General features: G+C 47.9%; 1 pseudogene; it reads left to right on the forward strand.

Moving 5' to 3' along the window:
* The window catches only part of LOC115077468, a 107,573-nt pseudogene that overhangs the window by 66,935 nt on the left and 15,772 nt on the right, over positions 1-24,866 (forward strand).

The following is a 24,866-nucleotide window of genomic DNA, read 5'->3' on the forward strand; positions in this document are numbered from 1 at the left end:
CCGCGCGTATCTACTAAAATCCTGGATCGGCGCGCGCAAGGCTATCGATTTTTCCCTCCAAGGCCGCTCCGAAATCGGAGCGGCCTTGGAGGGAACTTTCCTTTGCCCTCCCCTCACCTTCCCCTCCCTTCCCCTACCTAACCCACCCGCCCGGCCCTGTCTACACCCCCCCCTTACCTTTGTCGGGGGATTTACGCCTCCCGGAGGGAGACGTAAATCCCCGCGCGCCAGCGGGCCTGCTGCGCGCCGGGCCGCGACCTGGGGGCGGGTACGGAGGGCGCGGCCACGCCCCCGGGCCGTAGCCACGCCCCGTACCCGCCCCCAAAACGCTGCCGACATGCCCCCGGAACGCCGCGACGACCGGGCCCGCCCCCCGACACGCCCCCGACCCGCCCCCCTCCGAGAACCCCGGGACTTACGCGAGTCCCGGGGCTCTGCGCGCGCCGGGAGGCCTATGTAAAATAGGCTTCCCGGCGCGCAGGGCCCTGCTCGCCTAAATCCGCCCGGTTTTGGGCGGATTTAGGCGAGCAGGGCTCTGAAAATCTACCCCTTTGTGTGTTGCGGAAGGACGAAGGGAGCTAACCAAAGACACTCATGCTGAGGTGTCAAGATACACCTGGTAGTGTGCAAAAGGTTTTGGTTAGATGATTTCTTTTAGATTTGCAGCAGGACAGGGCTGGAGGGTGACAAAGAAGTATGAGCTGTTAAATTTGGGTGAAAGTAATACAAAAATCATTAGTCACAGTCTAGGGAATGAGTGAAGAGAGAGATTCATTCGTAACAGCTTTGCACTGACATCTCTCTGTCACTATATGTGGTGTCTCCTTCTCTCCATCTCTCTTTTATGTGCTTTCAGGATATATATATATATATATATATATATATATATATAGGCTTCCCGCACCTGTCTCACGGACCCCACATCAGTCAGGTTTTCAGGATCTCCGCTATAAATAGGCACGAGATGATTTTATATACCTTGCAAGCCTAGTATATGCACGTTTTCTCCTGCATATTCATCATGGAGATCCTGAAAACGCCAACTGACTGTGGGATCCCCAGAAGAGTAGGAGCTAAGACTTTATCCTGAGTTTCCAGAGTGGTATTGGCCGGAAAGGGGGTGTGGAGAGGACTTTTTTTTTTTTTTTCCCAGGAAACACCATTAATATCTTTTATGGGTTCAGGCAGCGGTGCAGCACGCACGCCCCAACTTTGAGGGATACAGAAAGCCAAGAGATTTAGTTATTTAAAATTCTTATATTCCACCGCTTTCAGTTACATCATCCAACGCGGGGATCCCACCTCCCACTTGGAGCCCCCCCCCTCTAGTGGTGAAAGCACAGCTCCATTTTTTTTTTTTTTGGCCAGCAGGAGGCTCCCTGGCTCTTTCGGCTGAGAGGCTGCCGCGGTTGGGACGCAGCTCGTGGGAGGGGCCATTGTGCTACCCCCACCTGCCATTGCCTACTGCAGAACACAGAGCGCGCGAGGTTAACAAATCCCTTTTCATATACTTTGGCATAACGAGGGAGGGATTTTTTTTGTGTGTGTTATTTTCAGATGCAAGAGAGATGACTCAACAGATCCAGCTTGCAGAGGGGATCTCTACGATAAAATCAGTAATGCCCAGCACTGCGGCAGGATCAACGACACTATGGGAGCTTTCAGGTATGCGGTGACCCCACTCCCCCCTCCTCTCCCCTCTCCCCACCCACCTCGATGCTGGGCATCCGTGAAAATCTTTGATTCCCTGCAGATGAGATTTGGGTGTGTCCCTGCGGGCACTGCCTAGGGTCAAATGAGTTTTACACCAGTGCGGGTCCAATAAAAAAAAAAACAACCCTCCAAAAACCAAGAAAGAGAGTCAGAATGTTCTGGGACCACAAGCAGTAGAATTGGGAGATCAATCGAAAACGGCTGTAGCCCGCAGGCCGTCATTACGATTCACTCAGTTGATTAATACATTTTTAAATCTTTAAAAAAAAAAACTGTTTTGCTGGTCCAGGATATCGGACTATCAGATTCCTTGCTTGACAGCATGCCCCCCTGCCTCTTATCCTAAGATAACCTAGTAAGACAGGAGATGACTAACTGGTCCATCCAGTCTGCACGTTTATTCCTGTCCTTATTGCCAGCCACAGAGGCTTGACTGCTTGGAGGATATCGCTCCTTATCCAAGTCAGTTTGAGGTCTTCCTCATTGATTCTCTGTGTAGATGAGCATACAGGATCCCATCCTTAATTCAACTGCCCCTCACACCACCCCGACCACCCTCATGTCTTACGGCCAAGCTTTGTAATCCTGATAATCTAAAGCAGAGCTTTCCAAACTTTTCATGTTGGTGACACACTTTTTAGACAAACATAATTTCGTGACACAGTAATTCAGTCTACCAGCAAACCAGAAGTTAAAGGTTAAACAAACAAAATGTATTTCAACAATTTATGTATGTTTCCTTAAATATATACATAAATAAAATGTTTCACAACACAACCTATCTCATAATAAATATTTGCAGGCTTCCACTTCCTCCATGCTGATCTCGTACATTGTGAGATCGGCATAGAGAAAGTGCTACTCTTGCACATTCCCAAAGATTACATGAGCCAATCACTAAAAAGTAAATTTTTTTTTTACCTTTGCTGTCTGATCTTAGTTTTCTAATCGGTTGGTCACAGGCTTTTTTTTCCACCTTTCCTTTCTTGTTTTTTTGCCAATTCCTTTTACAGGGTCTTTTTTTCTATTTCTTTTCTCTCCATCTGTCTTCCCTCAAACACACAATCAGGTTCTCATTCTCACATGCTATCTCACACATTCTCACACACACAGGCTCTCACTCACATGCAATCTCACACATCCACAGCTCTCACTCTCACATGCCTCTCTCTCATACATACATACATACTGTCTCTCTCATGCACATGCTGTCTCACTCTCACACACACAGGCTCTCTCACTCCTACATGCTCTCTTGCTCAAGCACAGGCTCTCACTGGCACATGCTGTCCCTCTGCACGGGTTGCCGAAGGATGGGCTCTTCAGAGGCCCTGATCTTCCCTGGCCGTGACATGGGATCTGCAGCGGCCCTGCTATCGGGTTTCCTCCTCTTCTCAGGCTGCCGCGACGTGGGATCCGCAGCGGCCCTGCTATCGGGTTTCCTCCTCTTCTTGGGCCGTCACGACGTGGGATCCGCAACGGCCCATTAATGCTGCTCTTCTTCTGTACGCAGCAGATGCTCCTCCTCCTTCCTGCCCACGCGGCTCCGGCAACGTTTTTCTTCCAGGGCTGCACAGGCAGGAAGGAGGAGGAGTGAACGTGACCCTTTTCTTCGGGCCGTGGTGATGTAAGCTCCACCACTGCCCGCTGATCTTCCTGCTATAGTTCCCTGCTTCCGCTGGCCCTGTGGACCGGGCGACACACCTCCACACTACAGGCGACACACTAATGTGTCCCGATACACACTTTGGAAAGCTCTGATCTAAAGGGTTACCAAAATTAGTGGGGCTCCTGCCTGAACATCCAGCCTCCTACGTCCCTGCTGCCTTGCTGGACAGCATTTAGTACCCCCACCAACCTTCCTGCATTGACCTGGTTGGTTTCTGGGATAACCATAGCCTGCTGGGTCCAACCTGAGTACCTCATGTCCTGCAATACCGCCGGGTCGTGTTTCCCGTCTTTTTTTTTTTGTCTTCTCCTTATCACCTCTCCCCTTCTGCTCAATTGAATATTGCAGCCACCCAATCCTCTTACTGCCACACTCATAGGATTTGACAGCAGAGGGGCAACCGTTAGGCCCATCTAGTCCACCCGGTGTGGTGTCATAGGCAATGCAGCTGTGCACAGGACGCGCATGCCAGGGAGCGACTTGTGCTGGTGAAGGGGGAAAAATTAATGACCCCCATTCTTTGCCAGAGACTGCATCAAGACCGTGGACCCTGCGCCGTACTTCATCCGCTGTGCCTATGATATGTGCCGCTACGAGGGGCTCCTGCAGACCCTGTGCGACCACCTGCAGGCCTACACCGATGCCTGCCTGGCTGCCGAGGCCACTGTTCACAGCTGGAGAACGCCAGAGTTCTGCCGTAAGTACCTGATGCAACCCGTCCCTCCTTGCTCCCCCCTACCTCAGAACAAGCCCTGAACTCCAACTTTTCTGCGCCCACCCTCCCTGCCATCCGAGGTCCCAAGACTTTGTAGTGAAACTCAGAATGTTATGCTAGTATTTACATTTTATAAATGACTGCCGGCACAGTTAGAAGTGTACATGATACGTTGGGCTTTGAGGATCAGGAAGGTGAGTGGCTCACTCACGGTGACAGGGGCCTTCATCTTCCCTTCGGGAGGCAAGCAGCTGGCTCTGGCTCCTCAGGGATGAACTCAGCTTGTCCTTCTTTTGCCCCATTGCATCTATGATCTTGTAGTTTTTGCTTTTCTTAATACGCTAGGACCGGTTCAGGCTGTCCCTGAGGACCTGGAGCTTGCTGCTTTATTTTTTTTTTAACTTACAGACTTTTGATATTCCATCTTTTACTAAGCATGGCCTGAAGGCGGATTATAACCCATTTAAAGTCAGCAAGTTCTTGGAGGAGAAGTCCATTACCTGTTATTAATTGAGTTGACTTAGAAAATAGCCATTGCTATTACTAGCAACGGTAACATGGAATAGACTTAGTTTTTGGGTACTTGCCAGGTTCTTATGGCCTGGATTGGCCACTGTTGGAAACAGGATGCTGGGCTTGATGGACCCTTGGTCTGACCCAGTATGGCATGTTCTTATGTTCTTACATGTTCCAGTTGTGATCAGATTCACAGAAATGTCAAGGAGAAGTTACTTACTCCGCTGTGAATCTGATCACAACTGTAATTTTGGTAAATTGCAATTGTTGTCTTAAATGGATTGTAATCTGCCTTCAGGCCATTCTTGATAGAAGGGGAAATATCAGATGTCTGTCAGTAAATAAAGCAGCAAGCTCCAGGTCCTCAGAGACAACCTGAGTCAGTCTTGATCAGAAGCAGAGGGCGTGAGATCAAGGACAATGGGGTCTCTACAGGGAAGACCTGGCTGAAAAGCCATACCTTAACAATGCTCAAGTCGTAGGCATGGCGGTACCTTGTTCCAAACATTTGGTGCATGCCGGGTGAAGGCACGAAGTCTAGTGCTGTGGTCAGGGGAGGAGATGAAAGAAGGGCCATTGGGGAGGACTGCAGATTTCTTCTGGGTGTGTAAGAGGAGAGAATTGGGAGAGAGAATAGAGTGCTTGATTATTCATATATTTGCAAGTGAAGCAGAGAGGGTTGAATATTAACCTGCTTCGACTGGGAGCCAGTGCAGTTGACAGGAGTATTGGTTTCATGTGGTCAGTTGCATTGGTGCCAACCAAAATCCTAGCAGTTGTGCTTTGAAGGAGCTGGAGATATGTCACACTGCATTGCGCGATTCCATTAAACTGGAAGTTGCAGTAGTCACTAGGGCTGGTGATTACTGCATGGATTACAATGGCAAGACAGTGTTTATTTAGGTAATTGCGCAGTTGGTGGATCTGGTGTAGGTACATTTAGCATTAATAGGTAAGTCTATCATTAACTGCTCTCACATTCTCTATTAGTGCGATCAACCTTCATGGCAGGATCATAAAATCTTAATTACCTCTCTCATCTCTCCTGAAGCCCTGGACTGCCCTCCAAATAGCAACTATACCCTGTGTGCCAGCACCTGTCCCCCCACCTGCAATGGTCCCTTCTCGCCCGTTGACTGCCCCTCCCGCTGCGTGGAAGGCTGTGAGTGCAACCCAGGCTTCATCCTGAGTGGCAGGGACTGCGTCCCCACCAAGGAGTGTGGCTGCGTTGAGTCCACTGGCGAATATCATGTGGTAAGTGCAAGGCATGCCTCATGTACAAAAGGAGGGGCTTGGATACCGTTGACAGTGAGAACCGTGCTGTGTTGGCTGATGGAAACTACCTGTCCTCTCTCCGCTTCAACAGTCCCTGCATCTCTGTTTATTGGGCCTGTTTTCCCTCCTGCCTGCCCTTCTCTTTCCTCTCAACAGTTCTCACGTCTCTGGTTGCTGTCTGTCTTTTCTCCTGGATGCCACTTTCTGGTTACTGACGTTCTCTGCTACCCCTGCAGACAGGAGAGCAATGGTACAAGCCGGACTGCGTGGAGAAATGTACCTGCCTGGGCGCCAATGTCATCGACTGCAAAGAGAGCCACTGCCTGGTGCAGGAGAGGTGCGGGGTGTCGGACGGCGAGTACGGCTGCCACGCCTTGAGTAAGCACACGGAAGGGCATCGGCGTTGGTCTCCTTCCAGGGCGCAAATTGCAGGGGCAAAACTGGCACCTCTTCTGTTTCTGTTTTGTTTCTGTACTTATGTCGCAGGCTGAGTCTGGTCACCTGGCCACAAATTTCAGACAACTCAAAGGAAACTTACAGGCTAAGCAGCAAGGGAGATGAAGTGGGTAACCCCAGGTCACGCATGGCGCCTGTGACAGAGCTGAGGATTGTAACTGAGGCACCCGGGCTCAGATCCCAGCTCAGGGTTGCTGCGGAGGCAGTTCTCACAGCCCCTGGGGAAGAGGGAAGTCCTAGTGGCTGGATTTAGGGCTCATGACCTCAGAGTTCTGGAAGGACCCCTGGTCTGTGGTCCCCAGCCGAGGACTCTCGCTGTGATGGCTAGAATAAAATACGTTGGGAAGGGAGAAAATCCCAGCTAGTTGCAAATGAAGGGTCATGGCACCAGATCCTGACCAAGATGGGGCAGGAGGAAATTGCTGGGTCAAAAAAAAAAAAAAGATTCTGAGGCCGAAGGGATAAAGCGACTCATCTGAGGTCGTAAACAGACTCGGTGACAGAGCCTGGGATCGGGGCTGAGGCACGGGGAATTAAAGCGATCCTCCAGATCGTTGCCTGACTGTGGCGGTCTCTCTCTCTCAGACAGGTCCACCTGCTCCGTCTCGGGCGACCCGCACTACATCACCTTCGATCGGGCTATTCACCATTTCATGGGCACCTGCACGTACGTCCTCTGCATGGTGTGCAACACGTCCACGGGGCTGCCCACCTTCAGCGTGGAGACCACCAACGAGCACCGGGCTGGTAACCAGCTGGTGTCGTACGTCAAATCCGTTCACGTACAGGCGTATGGGCACAGAGTCACCATGCTGAAAAACCGCAGGATCATTGTGAGTCCAGGCGTGCCAGCAGCTGCCGAATGACTTCTCTTCGACTCCAGTCACACCGCTGTAATCCCTGTGACCCTTAAGCCTCTGGTCACTCCTCTCGGTGACCTTATGTGCCAGTGAACACTCTCCCTCATCCATCTCATGCCCCTCTTCACCCCCGTTTCTTCTCTCTAACCCCGTGGCACCTCTTTCTAACCTCTGTGATCACCCCGCAACTGTAATGACACCCCGACTCCTGTAGTGCCTCTGCAGCCACGTGGCACGTCTCCCTCTGACCTCTGTGACCACTCTGTCTACAGCTGAATGACCGCAGAGTGAACCTCCCTGTCTCGGTGGGCGAGCAACTGACCCTCCGGCTGAGTGGCAAGTACGTCCTGCTGCAGACGGACTTCGGGGTACTGGTGCGGTTCGACGGGAGCCATCATGCTGACGTCTCGGTGCCCTCCTCTTACGCTGGGCTGCTCTGTGGCCTTGGGGGTGAGTGTCCACGACGACAGGGGAGGACCCTTGATGCCAGCCTGAAGGGAGAGAGAGGCCTGTGGTAATACCTGCGGGCCTCTTCTGCTCCGTGAACACATTCTGAGCTTATCAGTTCATTGCCAGACTGCAGAAACTTGGAGCTCATTGTGGAGAGGATAGGAGGCAGCAGCACGGTTAAGTCGCGCAAGGCTCCCATGTCTTCTGAAGCTCTCTTCCTTCCTTTTTTTTTTTTCTTTCAGGAAACTACAATGGAGATAGTGGGGATGACAACCTCAAGCCAGACGGGAGCAAGGCTGGCAGCACGAAGGAGCTGGGCGAAAGCTGGCAGGTCTCTGACCACAACACAGGGTAAGCGGGCGGAAGGGGCTGGCCCTCCTGGACTGGCAAGCTGCGTGCCCATGGCCTGTGTTTTTGTGCAGGCGTGCATGTGTCCATGTGTTTGTGTGTCTGTAGGGCTGCCAATTAAGGAAGAAAACCCTGCCACGTGCACATTGCTCTATACCCACCATCCTTGCCCAAGCATTCACAGTCCTCATCATTGCCTCCCCTAGCATACAGCCCCCTCTTCACACTCCCCTCAGGATTCACCCCCTCCTTGTCATCCCTCTTCCCCAGTATTCATCCCCCCTCCTTGTCAGCCAAGTTCCCCAGGATTCATCCGGTCACCTTCTGCCCCAGCATTCTTCCCCCCCATACATACACACTTTGTGCTCTCTAAGCATTCATCCCTTCCTCTCATCCTCCCCTTTTCAGCACTCATCCCCTTCTCATCTCCCCACAAATCACTCAGCTCACCTGGTGGCTTCCTCTTCTCTCTGCCACGGCCAGCGGAGACCCCACACCCATAAGAAGAGAGCCGATGCTGTGACCGTCTGCTGCAGCCCTTCCTCCTGTAAGCAGAATTAGGGGATCGGGAGCCTGTCTGCTACCGTGCACCTTCACTTCCTCCTTCCCCATACCTATCGGGGGTTGGCAGTGCTACAGACAATTACCGCCTATACCAGCACGATCCAAATAGCTCAGAAAAGACCACGTGTTTTATCCACAGAACCAGACTTTTATTTGTCAGACTTTGCAGGGTTAAGGTTTAGAAGAAAATAAATCAATACATGTCTTTAAAGTCCTTGCTGTTTAGCATTGGTTTATACAAAATAAAGCTCTGCATCATTAATGGATTGAAATGTGCCAGACCTTCGCCTGCTTAGAGCATTAATAAAGATGACTAGCTACAGCCAACTTTGGGAGATTCCCTTCTGATTACCTCTAGAACAGTCTCTGTTGGTGGTGGATGGCCAGATATCAGGCAGGGCTTTCCTTTCTCCAATGTCAGCAGATACCCCCCCCCCCCCCAATACTCTAGCTCTTTAACACAGGGAGGGGCAGGTTAATGCCTTTGTGTCCTCAGGTGTTAATGAGTCTCTCTCTGCTGCAGCTTTTAACAGTCACGACATGAATATGCAACAGTTCATGCATAATCAGAGCATGAAAAGGGGTAATTTCTTCATTTCGGAGTGTTGCTCCTGCTAGGTGGTGATTCTGGAGCAGGGTCTGGTCCAGTCCGGTAATCTCTTGACCAAGCAGCTGTCTTGCAGTGTCAGCGCTTCTCTTCATTTCAGATTGCTGACCTCCCCTTTCCCCATGGGGGAGGGGGGGGTGTCACTGCTCCTGTCTCCTGCTGTCCTTGGATAGGCGACTTTCTGCTCTGGGCAGGTTAAGTTGTTTTATTGGAGCTCACCTGGGAGCCCCCTTCTTGGATTAGTTATTTCCTGTTTTCAGGCAGACTTGTTTGTCTCAGCTTACTTCATTATTTGAGGGAAGACGCTTATAGATCCTAAATCAAATAAGCAGATCTGATAAGCTGGGTAGCACGGTTGTGCTGGACAAAGTCCCTTATCTTGCTTTTCTCTGCTGAGGCTTACATGTCAGCATCCATCTTTTAAAGTCTGTGTCCCTCTGAGGTCAGTATTTATAGAAGGAGAATTCATATTTTGTTGCATCCAGTGGTAGAACATCTGGTATCTCCCTTCCACCCCCCCCCCCCCTCCTGTCCCCTATGCCTATGGGCAGCAGGTGTGTCTGTGGATAAGGTGTGATACATCTGGATGTATCTCGGTGTTTGTGCACATCGCAGTTGGCTGTTCGTGCTTCTATCCCGACTCCGTTTCTTTGCACTCTCTCCGCAGGTGCACAAACAACGGGGGTATCACTGAACCTTGTGATCCAGATATCTCCAGCGAGGTCTCAAAACCCACCAGCTGTGGCCTTATGAACGACACAGAAGGTGAGGGGGGTCAGGGATAGTATACCATACAGATGTACAGGGGTCCTTGAGAGGGAAAGAGTTAGTAATAAATCTTGTGGGTGTACAGGAGTCCATGTTTGCCTCCCCCATTGCAGTAGCAACCAGAAATCTGACAGAAACATACAATGTATCATTTAAATCAGCATTCAAAACTGAATTAAACATATAATTAATAGTTAGTGTGCCTACATTAACTTGCAAAATGGCTTTAAAACGAGCAGGGTATGAACATAAATTCTGAAATAAATCCGTATAGTTTTCCAAATTTAATCAGACCAATTCCAAAATTTCGACGCACAGTTTCTGTGGAATAACGTCCCTGACCACTTTCCATCAACATTAAACTCTCCACCTCATCCTTAATAATGGCACCTATGTTTTCGGCAGTGTTCAAGTCTGGAGAGTTCCCTGGCCAAACGTCACTACTCCAAAAATCAATGCCATTTTCTTTAAGAGACTGTTGCGTGGCATTGGCTTGCATGCATGGCGCCTTACGGACAAAAGTAAATTCGCCTACCACCAAAACGTTTTCCGGATCACTCAATGGGATAACATTTTCGGCTAAAGTCCAAAAACAGGTGCCATCCCAAGATTCCCCACAACATTTTCTTCGCTGTGAACATGACAAAGACCAACGCAAGCAGGGTTTCTGACAATTTGGCGATAATGTCCTTCGTCATTAATTTCATTCAAAGTTTTTTGGCTAAATTTGATCACTTTGAAAATATGGTTTTCGAATTGACCAAATGAAAAATTTGTCAGAAGGCGCTAAATGAAGGAAATCCTTTTTATCCCAATTTCGTAACCAATTCACTACCCACTGTCTATCTTAGATATAGGTTTTGGTATTCAATGGTTTCAAAATAACACAAAATGCCTGGCTACCAGCTCTGACTCAATAATGATAAACTGATATTCTATCAACTTTTTTCCTCCTCTCATCCAAAATCATTCATGCCACCTAGAAACAGCTTTTTTTTCTGCTTGTTGCTGGAATTTTCAATAATATATATATATATTTTTTTAAAGAATTTTAGTGGTCAGCTGTCACCAAATTCTGTAACACATTCGTCAGCAGTCTTGCCCCATGTCCTCTGAACCCAACGTTCACTTCGACCAAATTTTTTGGCAATCCACTTTTTCGTAATAAAGGTTGCTCCAGCATCACATGCCTCACGAAACCTAATACACGTAATACGATCAATCTGACACTGTTTTTTGCTATCGTACATTCCGACCATAAATAATAAATTCAAGTAATAAGTAAGGTACTGTTAAAATAGCCTACAAAATGGTACAAAAATTATATTAGTGGGATAACCTAGTGGGGTGCGGGGGGAGGCAAAGGATACACAACATCCGGTATAGGGATCTATCGAAAGGGACAGGATTAAAATAAGCCATGTGGATGTGCAGGGGCTCTGGAGAGGGACAGATTTATTAATACACTGTGTGGATGTATAGGGGCCCCTTGAGAAGGACAGATTTATTAATATATTGTGTGGATGTACAGGGGCCCTTGAGAGGGACAGATTTATTAATACACTATTTGGATGTACAGGGGCCCTTGAGAGGGACAGATTTATTAATACACTATGTGGATGTACAGGGGCCCTTGAGAAGGACAGATTTATTAATACACTATGTGGATGTACAGGGGCCCTTGAGAAGGACAGATTTATTAATACACTGTGTGGATGTACAAGGTCCCTTGAAAAGGACAGATTTATTAATACACTATGTGGATGTACAGGGGCCCTGGAGAGGGACAGATTTATTAATACACTGTGTGGATGTACAGGGGCCCTGGAGAAGGACAGATTTATTAATACACTGTGTGGATGTACAGGGGTGTGTGTAAAGCTCAGGGCTAGGGCACTGTGCAGCTGTAGAGGGATCTAGAACAGTACAAGATTCAGAGAAACACATTTTCCTGGGTTTTCCTTCTTCCTGTGCTCCATGTTGGGGGCCTGCACTGTGAGCTTTTGATAGCTGCCTTTTCTCCTGCTCAGACCATAACTTGAACTTGAGCCGGGCTTCTGTAATGGGATGGGAGAGTGGAAGTGTGCCTTCTTCTCTCCATAACCTCTTAGGGCTATAGCGAGTGATTTGAGATCTCCAGAATGCGAGCCCTCTGAAATTGTGCTATCTCAGGTTCCCCCCCCCTCATGTGGTCTAGTCACATGAGTTGTTCATTCTGTGCTGATGGAATCCTGAAGGAAGGAAATCGTGAGGCGAATTCTTAGCTTAAGGATGATTGTATTAACACTGTACATCTGTCTCGCTCTCTCACTATCCCTTAGGTCCATTCAAGGCCTGCCACAACAAGATACCCCCCGACAATTATTACAAGAGCTGCGAATACGACTTGTGTGGCACCAATGGGGAGGCAGCCTCTCTGTGCTTTGCCCTGCAGTCTTACGCTGACCTGTGTGCCCAAGCCGGCATTAATGTCACCTGGCGCACCTCGACCTTCTGCCGTAAGTGACCTCCTGTCTCTATCCTTCTGTCTTCAGAACCTATTGTCTGGAGTTTGCTAGGGCTCAGTGTCACCAACAACATCTCTGTCCTCTGCGTCTCCAGGCTGTGATATCACAACTTTAATATCCCATAAGTGATGACATCACAGTCTCCACTCTTCAGACAGTGAAATCAAAGTTGTTAGTGTCTTAAGTCATAGCCTTTAAAAATGTCTGAATAGAAATGATGCCATAAGCCATTTTTCTCAAATATTATCCAGATAATAACATTAAGTCATCACTAACTTCACAATCTCATTGGGGTCAATATTCAAAAGACATAAAAAAAAAAAATAGAACTCCTGCCAACACAGACATTCTTCAGTCTCTGAGGAGTCACCTCCATTTGTCAATCTCCAAGGAGAAAACGGAAATCCTCCTCATCTCCAGTCCTGCCTATGCTCACTGTCATCCCAAATCTGGCCTGGGCTTCAGGTACCTACTTAGATCATAAGCTCTTTCAGATAGGGACTTAAAGTACTTGAATTCTAACAAACATCTAAGCTGCACAGGTGGTCTAAAAATCCAAATATTGAAATTATTAATTCACAATACACCTTGCTGTGCATGAAGGATTTAAAAGGGTGTGAATAAACCTGATATCCAGGTGATGTCTTCCAGACAACATCTTTGTTTGATCGCTGGTGAGTCCCTCATTCATCATCATTCTCTCTCTCTCTCTCTCTGCCGCTGTACAGCACTAAACTGCCCACCAGACAGCCACTATGACTCCTGCGGTACCGCCTGCCCTGCCAGCTGCACGGATTTGGCTGCCCCCAACAACTGTGACCTGCCCTGCCTAGAGGGGTGCTACTGTGACAATGGCTTTGTCTTCAGCGGAGACAAGTGCGTCCCCTTCAGTCAGTGCGGCTGCACCGACGCAGACAGGAACTATCACTCGGTGAGCTCTCGTCCACCATGCTCTCCAGCTATGCCTCTCCCCAGGAATTGCAAGAGTCACCAGCCGGCTCCAAGACATCAGGGACGGGCTAAGCCAGTCTTGATTTTACATCACCCCCACCCAGTTCATCTCTGGCACTTGTAATTCCTGCTTTTCTTCAAGATGCTGGCACTACAAGTGCGGAGATGCAAAGAGTAAAACCAGGACTGGCTGAGCCTATCTGATAACCTAGAGTCATTCTGCTAAACTTAGTGCTTGCAAACAACTCCGGATCTCGGGTGCCACCAAAAAAAACGTCTGGTTTTCAGGATATCCACAACCAATATGCATGAGATATATTTGCATACAGTGGAGGCAGTGCACGCAAATCTATCTCATGCATATTCATTATGGAGATCCTGCGAATCAGATCTGTTTGTGACATGCCAGGACCAGAGTTGCCTACCCCTATCCTGGTGTACTGTGGGCAATAAGAGCAGAAGTTTCACCGTTATTAGAAAGATGATTGATTTCATTACTTGAGCTAGCATTTTCACCTGCTTTTCTCCCATTGCTGTCAGATCGGCGAGAGCTGGTTCACAAAGAGTGACTGCAGTGAACGATGCACCTGCACCAGTCCTAACACCATCAAATGTGAGGCCTCTCAGTGCAGCCCTGTGGAAGAGTGCAGGGTGCTGGATGGACTGCTAGGCTGCCAATCCACAGGTGGGTTCCCCATGCCACATACCTGCCTTCCCCTGGCACCTCCCACTGCAAGTCACTCGGGGAAAAACCAAGGGAAACAAGAAGTCCTGCCTATCCCAATGTCAATGGATGAGAATAAGGAAGCAAAACCAGGAAGTCCTGGTGTCAGTGGGTGACAGGAATAAGGAACAGGAAAAACTGTCCGAGAGTGTCAGTGTAAATCATTCACAGGCCGATACAGTAAGGAGCGGTAGGAAGAGCTGCGTTAGTGCCGGGCGCACCCGCGGTTGCCGTACGCACAGTCCAGCTCACCTACCGCTCGATACTGTATTTAAATAGCTTGCAAATGCAAGCTGCGTCTAAGAAGCGTCCGTGAAGTGTTAGGCCCGTGCAACCCATTTTACAGTATAGAGCGCTATACAGTATCCTGGGTGTGCTGGCCTAACGCTTCACGGCCACGCTGGTATCTGTCATTTCAAATGTCATTTCAATGACAGGTACCAGGAAGTGGACGGTTCTCCGACGCTCAGGATTGCCAGTCCTCTCTCCCCTCCTCCCGAAGCAAGCAACGAAAGCGGAAAAAAGCGAAAAAGCGAAAAAAAAAAAGTAGCAAGAGAGAGAGGGGAGAGAGGACGGGCAATCCTACGCTCTGGATTGCCCGTTCTCTCTCCCCTCCTCCCGAAGCAAGCAACGAAAGCGGAAAAAAGCGAAAAAGCGAAAAAAAAAAAGTAGCAAGAGAGAGAGGGGAGAGAGGACGGGCAATCCTACGCTCTGGATTGCCAGTCCTCTCTCCCCTCCTCCCAAAGCAAGGCGCGAAAAGCAGCCTTGCTTCGGGAGGAAGGGAGAGAGGACTGGCAGTGTAAAGCAACGAAGCGACTTACTTTTTTTGCAGCCCCCCTCCGGAGACGGACATCGGCGAAGACGACCGCGGCTCCCCTGCCTCCAGCTGCCCGCGAAGATGGACGCATCGCACGGGCGAAAGCGGCCCCTGTGCGTGCAATTGGGCCGCTCAAGACGTGACGTCACATGCCGTGACGCCAAACGTCGTGACGTCACGCCTTGAGCGGCCCAGTTGCACGCACAGGGGCCGCTTTCGCCCGTGCAGGCGTCCATCTTCGGGGGCAGCTGCAGGCAGGGGAGCCGCGGTCGTCTTCGCCGATGTCCGTCTCCGGAGGGGGGCTGCAAAAAAAGTAAGTCGCTTCGTTGCTTTACACTGCCAGTCCTTTCTCCCCTCCTCCCGAAGCAAGGCTGCTTTTCGCGCCTTGCTTCGGGAGGAGGGGAGAGAGGACGGGCAATCCAGAGCGTAGGATTGCCCGTCCTCTCTCCCCTCTCTCTCTTGCAACTTTTTTTTTTCGCTTTTTCGCTTTTTTCCGCTTTCGTTGCTTCGGGAGGAGGGGAGAGGACTGGGGCTGCCCCGGAGACCAGCACCATGGACACGGCCAGGGCAGGTGAGCGGGGGCTGGGGGAAAGTTTGCCGCCTACCCTTACCCCTGCCTCTAATGCAGGGGTAAGGGTAGGCGGTAAGTTAGCAGGTTAAATGCGTGGCAAAACGGCAGGGTAAAAAAGCGATAGTCGGGGCGCGCGTTACTGTATGGGAGGGAATAGCTAATTCGATCATTTACATGTAATATACATGCCGCAGGCGGAAGGGGTTACCCGGTGATTTAAGGATGCGGTAAGAGTAGGTTAAAGGGGATAGTGTATCGCGGGTTGGACTAACGCGGCCGAAAAGTGGGTAGAAAGCGGGTTAGGAGCAGGGTAACCGCGGCCGCACTTTACTGTATTGACCTGTCAGAGAGTTCAGATTTAGGAGGCAATAATCAGACATTTTTAAGCGGGTAAACCCATGTTTACCCATGTAAAAACGCAGTCTGATTATTGGCATTGCTCCTTTTTGGGCAGAAGTCAGGGAGACAAAAAGCACACGCAATTTTTAATCTTAAACACTGGGCGCGTATTTTCCAGCGCGTGCTTGCTTCGGTGCAGGTGTAAAGCGTGCGACGGCAGGATTTTCATATGGAGTGAGAACGAGCTTGCAGTCCTGTGGGTTACCAGTTCCGTGGCGGACTATCTCCCGGACTTTGCCCCAGATTTCAAAGTGAAAAGTCCCTAACATGTGTCCTTTCGCCTCCGACCTTGCCACGGTTACACCTGCACCTATTTTTTTTTTTTTCATTGACAATAATGTGCATAAAGTTAAAAATGCAATCTCCACTTGTTATTGCCCTCCCCTTACTAAAACAGAACTCCAGGAATGGCACCTCTTAAACTAAGCAACTAAGATGTTGCACATCATGTGTGCTTCTAGCCCTGTTGGGAGAAGGCAGGTTTCCGACACTCCATTTACATGGGTAAAACACCTTGTACCGGCGTCGATGGCTTTAAAGTTTATCCTCTAAATGAAAGAATAAACACTTAGGGCCCAATATTCAGTGCCACTTAAGGCTGGTAAGTTCGGCAGCCAGCTAAGTGGCTCCATTTGAATATCCGGGCACGGTCAGTTTCTGCCACTTAGCCGGCCAACATTTTATCTGGCTAAAAGGCTAAATGAGGGGCAGGAAGTGGACGTTCCGAGGCGGGGACACTTGTCCAGCTAAGTCAGCCATATAAATGCTGTTATTCAGCATTACCCAGCTTAATATATATATATATATTTTTTTTAATGTTATCTGGCTAATTAAGCTGGGTAATGCTGAATAACAGCATTAGACAATCAACCTGCTCACAAGCTATGGAACCGTACTACTCCTCGATTTACTTCATATTTTAGTACCTTCGCTAATAATCTTACCTGCCCAGCCCGGTACATTATGACTTTTGTGTTTAAGTTATTGCCCTACTCGGGCCTTTTTCTTTCAGCTGTAAAGCTTCCAAGTTTATAGTCCTTGTTTTATGTAACTTTGTTCTCCTTCTGATTATAAATTGCTGTTCCGTTTGTTACAGTTCTCTATCCCCGTTCGATGTAAACCGATCTGATATGGTATTTAACCATGAAGGTCGGTATAGAAAAATGCTAAATAAATAAATAAAATAAATTATATATATATATATATATATGTCTAGGACTGCAATTTGATCGTCCTAAAGTTAGCCAGATAATCTGGCTAAATTTAAAATAGCAGAGAATATTCAATAATGCAGCCACACTGCTGAATATCTTGCCCACGTTAGTGGATAAGTTTATCCAGCTACCTTGTGCAGCCAGAGTGGCTAGATATCAGCCTTTTATTTCCTCAGATTTAGGACAGAACTGGTAGCTGTAACTGGGCCCCATGCACGAGATGAGAACTGGTGACTGTAACTAGTTCCCCTGTGTGCGTGATGAAAGCCCGTGACTGTAATTAAATGTCATCATGTGTGACTGAAGTCCTAGCCGTGGGCCCTTTTAGCCAGTTTTCATAACCCAGTCTCACCTTGACTGGCTTCCCAGCATAATTGGGCTCTTCTGTTGGTTCACAGGCATTGCCACATGTCACGTAGCAGGTGACCCTCATTACTTCACCTTTGATAATTATATGCACACTTTCATGGGCACTTGCACCTACACCCTGGTGAAGGTCTACAATACCAGCGGGGTCGCCAACTTCTCTGTGGTGGCAAAGAATGAGGAACGGGGTCTTCCGGAAAACGCCTATGTACGGCTGGCTCATATAATCATCAACCAGGACCGGATCACCCTGCAAAAGAGCAAGAGAGTGCTGGTACGCAACCTTCCCGTTCCTACTCCATTCTCCCCCCCCCCTCCTTCTCACTCTTCCCCTAATCTTCCTCTCTCACTTCTCCCTTCCTGCCACTCCTTTTCTTCCCTCTCTCTCCACTCCTCTTCATCCCTTTTTATTATGCCGTTACCTCCCTCCCACCCTTTTACTCATCTGCTCCCCTTCCTTCCACTTCTTTTTTAGTCACTCCCTGGGCCTTTCCTTCTTTTCCTGTCTTTATTCCTCTTTCTCCCTCAACCTCACTCTTTCATTCCTCTCTTCTCTTCATCCCTCCCTGCTCTCCATCATCCCATAGGTTGGAGGACTTTTGTTCCCTACTGGTCCTTTTCGTAAATGCAGATATGAACTTAATAAATACTAATCTCTATCTCTCCCTGTCTGTCTATCTGTCTGTCGGTCTCTCTCTGGCACTCTGTGTGTGTGTGTGTGTTTCTCTCTCTCAGATTAATGATGAGCGGGTAAGGACGCCTGTATTAGACTGGATTCCTGGTGTCTCTATCACTACCAGTGGCATCTATACTGTGGTTGAGACAAACTTTGGATTGGTGGTGAAGTTTGATGGCAACCACCACTTGGAGATCCAACTGCCTGGATCATACCATAGCAAGGTAAGGGGCTGGAGGCCAGAAATTGTGCTGTTTGGGGTGGGGGAAGAGAAACAGGACCAAGGAAGAGCCCCCCCCCCCCCGGATTAGTGTGCACTCTTTAAGACCATACAAGGTGAGACTGGTGGCAGAAATGGGACTGGAATCTGTAACTGATGTCAAAGCTTCTGCACTCTTAGCACCGAGCCACACTGAGAAACGGAGGTCAAGCAGTGGGACTGTCACCTAGGAAGCACTGAGATCTCACTCTTGTGCAATGCAGGTCAATGGGATGTGTGGCAACTTCAATGGAAACATCAAAGACGAGCTGCTGATGCCCAATGGCCAGTTGGCACAGAACGTCACCGAGTTTGGCAACAGCTGGAAAGCGGAAGGTGATAGTGATCCAGGGTAAGTTACATTGACTAACTTTAATTTCATTTTTGATAAGACTACTTTTCCAAAAAAATAATCAAAGCAGTTTACAGTTAAACCTTAGAGAACATACAATATAAGCATAATAATTACATCCTCATCCATACAAATCAGTCCCTAGCTCCAGTTCTGCCACCTCCTGCTGGCTAGGAGTGTCTCCCCGGCAGGCCCACCCTCTTATGTCTGCTTTGCCCTCCTCCCACAGCTGCCAACCGGATGAGCGCGAGGATCTGAATCCTAAGTGCACGCGTGAGGAGGAGGCCCGCATGCTCCAGCTGTGTGAGGAGATGCTGTCTCAGGCCTACCAGCCCTGTCACGCCGCCATCCCGCCCACCGACTTCGTGAAGAACTGCGTGTTTGACATGTGCGAATACAGCGGCATGGCCTCCACCCTCTGCGACAACATCCAGTCCTATGTGGAGGCCTGCAAGAGCCAGGGTGTGGAGATCCGATGGCGCAACCAGACCTTCTGCCGTAAGTCACCTGCCTGGCCCCGTAAAGAGAGGAGATGGTGTGGTTAAGTTCTAGGACGTAAGGCAACAGGGGCAAACAGGATTGGTTCAGCCTGATCCTGAAGACCTGGACGTGATGGACCTTGACGTGTCCATCATAAACTGCCTTTACTCGCTATCCACAGAAAATGTGAAAATATAAGAAATAAAATAATTTTAATAAATAAGAAAGGAGAGTGGGGAATAAGACCGGAAATGAAGCAGCAACAGAGCTAAAAACTGAGGGCTTGATGTTTTGGGAGAATGTAGCTAGTAATGTCACCCTAAGCTCATATAACAGGTTATTCAGGGAACTGCCTGAATGGTTTTAGGATTCTTAGTTAAGTAGGTCAATCAGATGCTGCGGTAGACCTCGGGTGCGTTAAACTGAAAGTAAAGGATGCTTCCATATAACAGTAAATGATTCAACTGTGTCGTTTCAAACTAGTCCGAATTTATTTGCAGTAGCAGAAATTCAATAGAAAATGAGTTCTTAACAGTGCTCAGTTTCTATCTTGGGCAGCTGAACTATAACATCAAAGTCTGGGGTGTAACCTCCTTATGCAGAGCTGCTCTAGTTTCCACCTTGTGCCGTGCTGGCTTTCCCTTGTTATCCTACATCCAGTTCTAATGACATTGCTGGAAAATGGTCCTCCTTTACCCCAGTGAAGAGAAATCCCATGGTCCTCACACTTCTGAGCGTAAGGGGTTCATTTACATCCTCCAGCGGTGGAGATTCCAAACCTGTTTAACAGAAAACTCCCAGGGACATCAGTCTGCCTAACATGGGAGCTAGATAAGTTTCCCTGCTCTGTGCTAGCTGCTGGTTGAAGCATCCGCCTCTTATCGACACAGGTCCTCTCTACAACCGCTACTCCTTGCATGTCCTGAAGATCAACTCTTCTCAACTTCTACTGCTCATTCTCATCCTGCAAGGATTTCAGGGCATTCCCAGATCACACATACTAGGTTTTAACCACTAGCACTAGAGATCTATAGGCAGGGAAATAGTGGGCCTGGGACATACTGCTTTATTCCAACCTTTAATTAAGGGTTATTAAACTCATAAGTGTATTGTGCCTAGAATAACTCAATATGTCCTTTATAGAAGTTGTGTATATATTTTGGTCTTACTTATCAATTTCCTTCCCCAGCTCTGCCCTGCCCTCCGAACAGCCACTACTCCGAGTGCGCCTCTCCCTGCCCAGCCACTTGCACGAACATCTACGCCGCAGCCAGCTGTAACCACTACACAGCCTGCGTGGAGGGCTGCCCATGTGACCGTGGTTTTGTGCTCAGTGATGACCAGTGTGTGCCCATGAGCCGCTGCGGCTGCCTGGTGAACCAGAACGAGTATCACAACGTAAGTGGGGCGTAGGTGTGCCCGTGTCTGACAGTTCACAGTGATTGTGGCTGAGTATGCACCACATCCACTGCGGCAAGCCGTCATTCATAATCACCACCAAGGTGGCAGCCAGTGGCAAGGCAGTGTGATGACATCACAATGCCAAGGGACTACGGTTGGCTATCCATCTTTTGTTTGGAGGCACAAGCCAATGGCAAGATGGCTTGATGACATCGCAATACAGAAAATATCAGGTGATTATAGATGGATATACTGCATCCATTGCGTCCAAATAACTCAATGATTTTGAGGTCTATATTCAGAATCATTTAGCTGGAAAATTGAGTTATCCAGCTAAATGAGTATTTGGGCACTTCTCTGGCTAAAATCTATCTGGAAATATATTATCTAGCTAAAATTTTGTCCAATAAGCTAGGAGCATTCTGGGGGAATAACTGGGAGGAGCAGAGATAGCCAAATAAGTTATCCGGCACTCTCTACGTGGCTGCAATCAAGTTATTTATTTATTTATTTATTATTTTTATATACCGACATTCATCAGAGATATCACATCAGTTTACATTCAGGTACTGTAGATATTTCCCTATCCCCAGAAGGCTTACAATCTAAGTTTTGTACCTGAGGCAATAGAGGGTAAAGTGACTTCCCCAAGGTCACAAGGAGCGATAGCTGGACTCGAACCCTGGGTAGAGTACATTGTACAAATCAACTCCTCTTACCTTTCATCGCTCCAAATGACAGAAAATCTTCATCAATGTCAACTTTGCTGTTTGTACCTCTGACTCTGTATGTAAAACATCCCCCCCAAGACCTACCGCACTCCCCACACCTCTCTCTTCTGCTATTTTTATAGCATTTTGATGAATCTAGGGCTAAGTTAGCTGGATAGTTGTCTCCGGCTAATTAGCTGAGCCACACAGCAGCTGAATATGAACCCAATTGGTTTTAGTGATAATTGGCTCACTGTTTGTTTTCTCATCATTTTAGGTGGGGGATACCTGGCTGTCAAAGGACTGTAGAACTTGGTGCACGTGTGCGGTGGGCAGCAGACTTCTTTGCCAGGCCTTTGCATGCAGCAAGGGCTCCATCTGTGCCGTGAAGGATGGGGCCCCCTACTGTAAACCTGAAAGTGAGTACAGACCCTGGGGGATGCCAGTCACACTACACTCTGGTGACTGGGGAGGAGAGGAGCTTGCTGGGATGGGAATTTCTCATCGTTATTAGTATTATTATAATACGCAATATACTGCAGTTCAATATAGTTGAGACTGGTGGGAGCTTGATGTGACACAGAAGAGACAACTCAGATATGACCAGTTGGAGAGGGGAACTCGATAAGACCCAGAACCAACACTGGGATGGTAACTAGAGCTTCTTTTCTGACTGAGAAATGATAGATTAGATGAGCTGGATTATTATTGATATGACTGGGAAGTGATATTGCCAGGGCTGTTACAAGGAGTGAACAAGAAGGGCAACCACCAAGTGCCAAGCCAGGAGGAGTGCCACATTGCCCTTTGGAGTCCGTCTGTAAGCACATGAGCCTAAAAGAAAAATGGGGATGCTAAAAGAAACCCTTGCCCAGGGTGCCATTTTGTCCAGCAACTGCTTTGGATATTTCATAGACAGGACAGGGAGAGAGAGATGGATTGAATTCTTGATATAACCCAGAAATGATGGTTCAGAAATTCTTGAGATGAGTTGGAAATGAAAGCCTTAGATGGACTGAAATATCATCTAGTTGACCAAAAGGAGATATAATCCAGATGGAACAAGGGTTGCAATTGTTAAAGGTGATTTTCACCTGCCTGTTGAGAACCTCACACACTTCACTTGCAGTGGGAGGGGCAGTCTCACATCTTTGATTAGCAAGTTGGTTGACTTGGTCCTCCCAAATAGCTTGACTCTCACAGCAGCCAGTGACTTCCCATAATAACCCTCACCCTGATGTCCCTGTCTGCCTTTCTGTGGTTTACAGGATTTTACAAGTGCACAGTTTCTGGCGACCCACATTACCGAACATTCGATGGTTTCGTCCACCACTACCAGGGCAAGTACACCTACACCCTGGTAACCACCCACACCCTGCCAGAGTCCCTCCCACCACTAACCATCATTGGCAAGAACAAGCAGCGCTTTTTCTTCAGCAGAGTCTCCTTCCTGAAGGAGGTCTACGTGGATGTCTATGGCTACTCCATCCGCTTGCTGCCTGACCGTAAACTGGTGGTGAGTGACCATCTCATGGATTTTGGACTCTCCTTGGGGAGTGCCACACTGCTAGTTCTGTGTTGGTGATGATATTGCTAACGACAGCTCACACTATCCAGGCCAACAGGATACCTGTGGGCATGAGTGTGCGAGTGATGTCATTCATGACACGTTCAGCAAAATGGTCAACCCCAAAGGTGGTAGGGAGTGTTCCTTCAAAGTGCAATGCTTAAAGGGAAACTATATGAGTAAGTACACACTGCAAAATACTCTTAATACTTGCTTTGTATTAAAAAATAACATCAAGAACATAACAGTTAATATATTGTGTGTTTGGTGCCATGGGAGCTGCCATATTGGCAAGACAGCCACCAGTGACATTGCATATACATGCTAGTTTCTGACTAATTTGTATAGGCTGTGATGTCAGAAAGTGTTGGATATCAGATGTGTGGGTGATATCGTTGGTGATCATGTGTAGGCCTAATAGTAATCTATAAACTAGATTTAGTTCGATAAGGCTGTAAACATATCAGATTTTCAGTATATCTTTTATGAATGTGCATAAGATATATTTGCATACACACTGCCTTGATTGTATGCAAATCTATCTCATGCATATTCATTAGGCATATCTTGAAAACCTGACCAGTTTATTGCTTTCAGTGACCATCAGTGAATACCACTGAATTAAGTGGTTAGCCAGTTCTGTCTGGCAGATTGAAAAGACCAGTAGTAATCAACTAGACTTAGTTTGTAGAATCAACAAAACAGCATAATGGAGGTGTCCTGATCATTACATATACAAATATTTTGTAATGTGATATGTTGATTATTACTGACAATTGGTAAATTTGCAATTATGTACATAAACCTTCAATTTCCTACACACCAGCTTGAGTATTGCGACAGGTTGGTGGAGAACAATCTAGAAAGGCCCTAGGATTCTAGGAGGCTGAAAGTTAGGGCATTTACATTATTACAAAGCTTTGTAGTTAGAAATGGGAAGATAGGAGGACTGGGTGTGAACTAAAGAGGAGATCTTGTATACTCATCTACCCAAGAGGGTGAGGAACAGATGACAAAAACCTATTTTGTATGATGAGTGACACCTTGCAAGCGGTCATGGTCTATGCTGGCAGCTAGAATATATCCTTGGCAGTATAGACAGGAATAACTGGGTAGAATGAATGGGTTAATTGGGCTTTTTCTGCCACCATGTACTAAACATGCCTGCTTCTTGTGCATTATTACATCCATGGTAATTCTTTCCTTCCTGGTTATTCCCAGGTAAATGGCCAAAAGGTCACACCCCCTTTCCAGCCCCACGAAGGGATTAAGGCTGTTCCAGAGGGCCAAGAACCTCTACCTGGAAGCTGACTTTGGCCTGTCTGTGAGCTTCGATGGCAAGGAGTACTCAGGTAGGACTTGAGAGAGACCTTATGGCGGTTCATTCTAGGGCTTCTTCTCTGCACCTGCCAGCAGCATCTTGTAGGCCTGTGTATCTCGGGATTGGGTTATTTGATGCAGTAACCCAACAGAGCGTTATTACACAAATTGGGGAGTCCCCAGCTGATGCGAGATGATGTTTCTTACACCATAAAATACATCACCTGCAATACTTATTGTAGAACACTTACCAACGCGGTAGGAGCTTAATGTTTTGAAGACAAATTTCCAAGCCGCTCACAGGGCATAAACAGTGATTTGTGCACGTACGACAGCTATTTGAAATGTTGCTCTCCCTCAGCGTAGAACACATGTACTGTTAGCCACATTAACTGGACTTTTGCTTTGAAAATTAAGGCAAACAATTGCATCCTTTATTTTTTCTGGCCTTGGAAAAAACTCTTCAGGAGTAAAAAGTACCTTCTTGTCTGCCACTCCCTACCTCCATTTAGACACAGTGGAATGATCTAACTGCCAGGTGCCCTTGCGCGGGGCAACATTGTACACAGAACAAAACAGGCATGAAGTGGGATACGAGCCACACTGATGAT

This window comes from Rhinatrema bivittatum, chromosome 16, assembly GCF_901001135.1.
Source record: "Rhinatrema bivittatum chromosome 16, aRhiBiv1.1, whole genome shotgun sequence".
NCBI classification, from domain to species: domain Eukaryota; kingdom Metazoa; phylum Chordata; class Amphibia; order Gymnophiona; family Rhinatrematidae; genus Rhinatrema; species Rhinatrema bivittatum.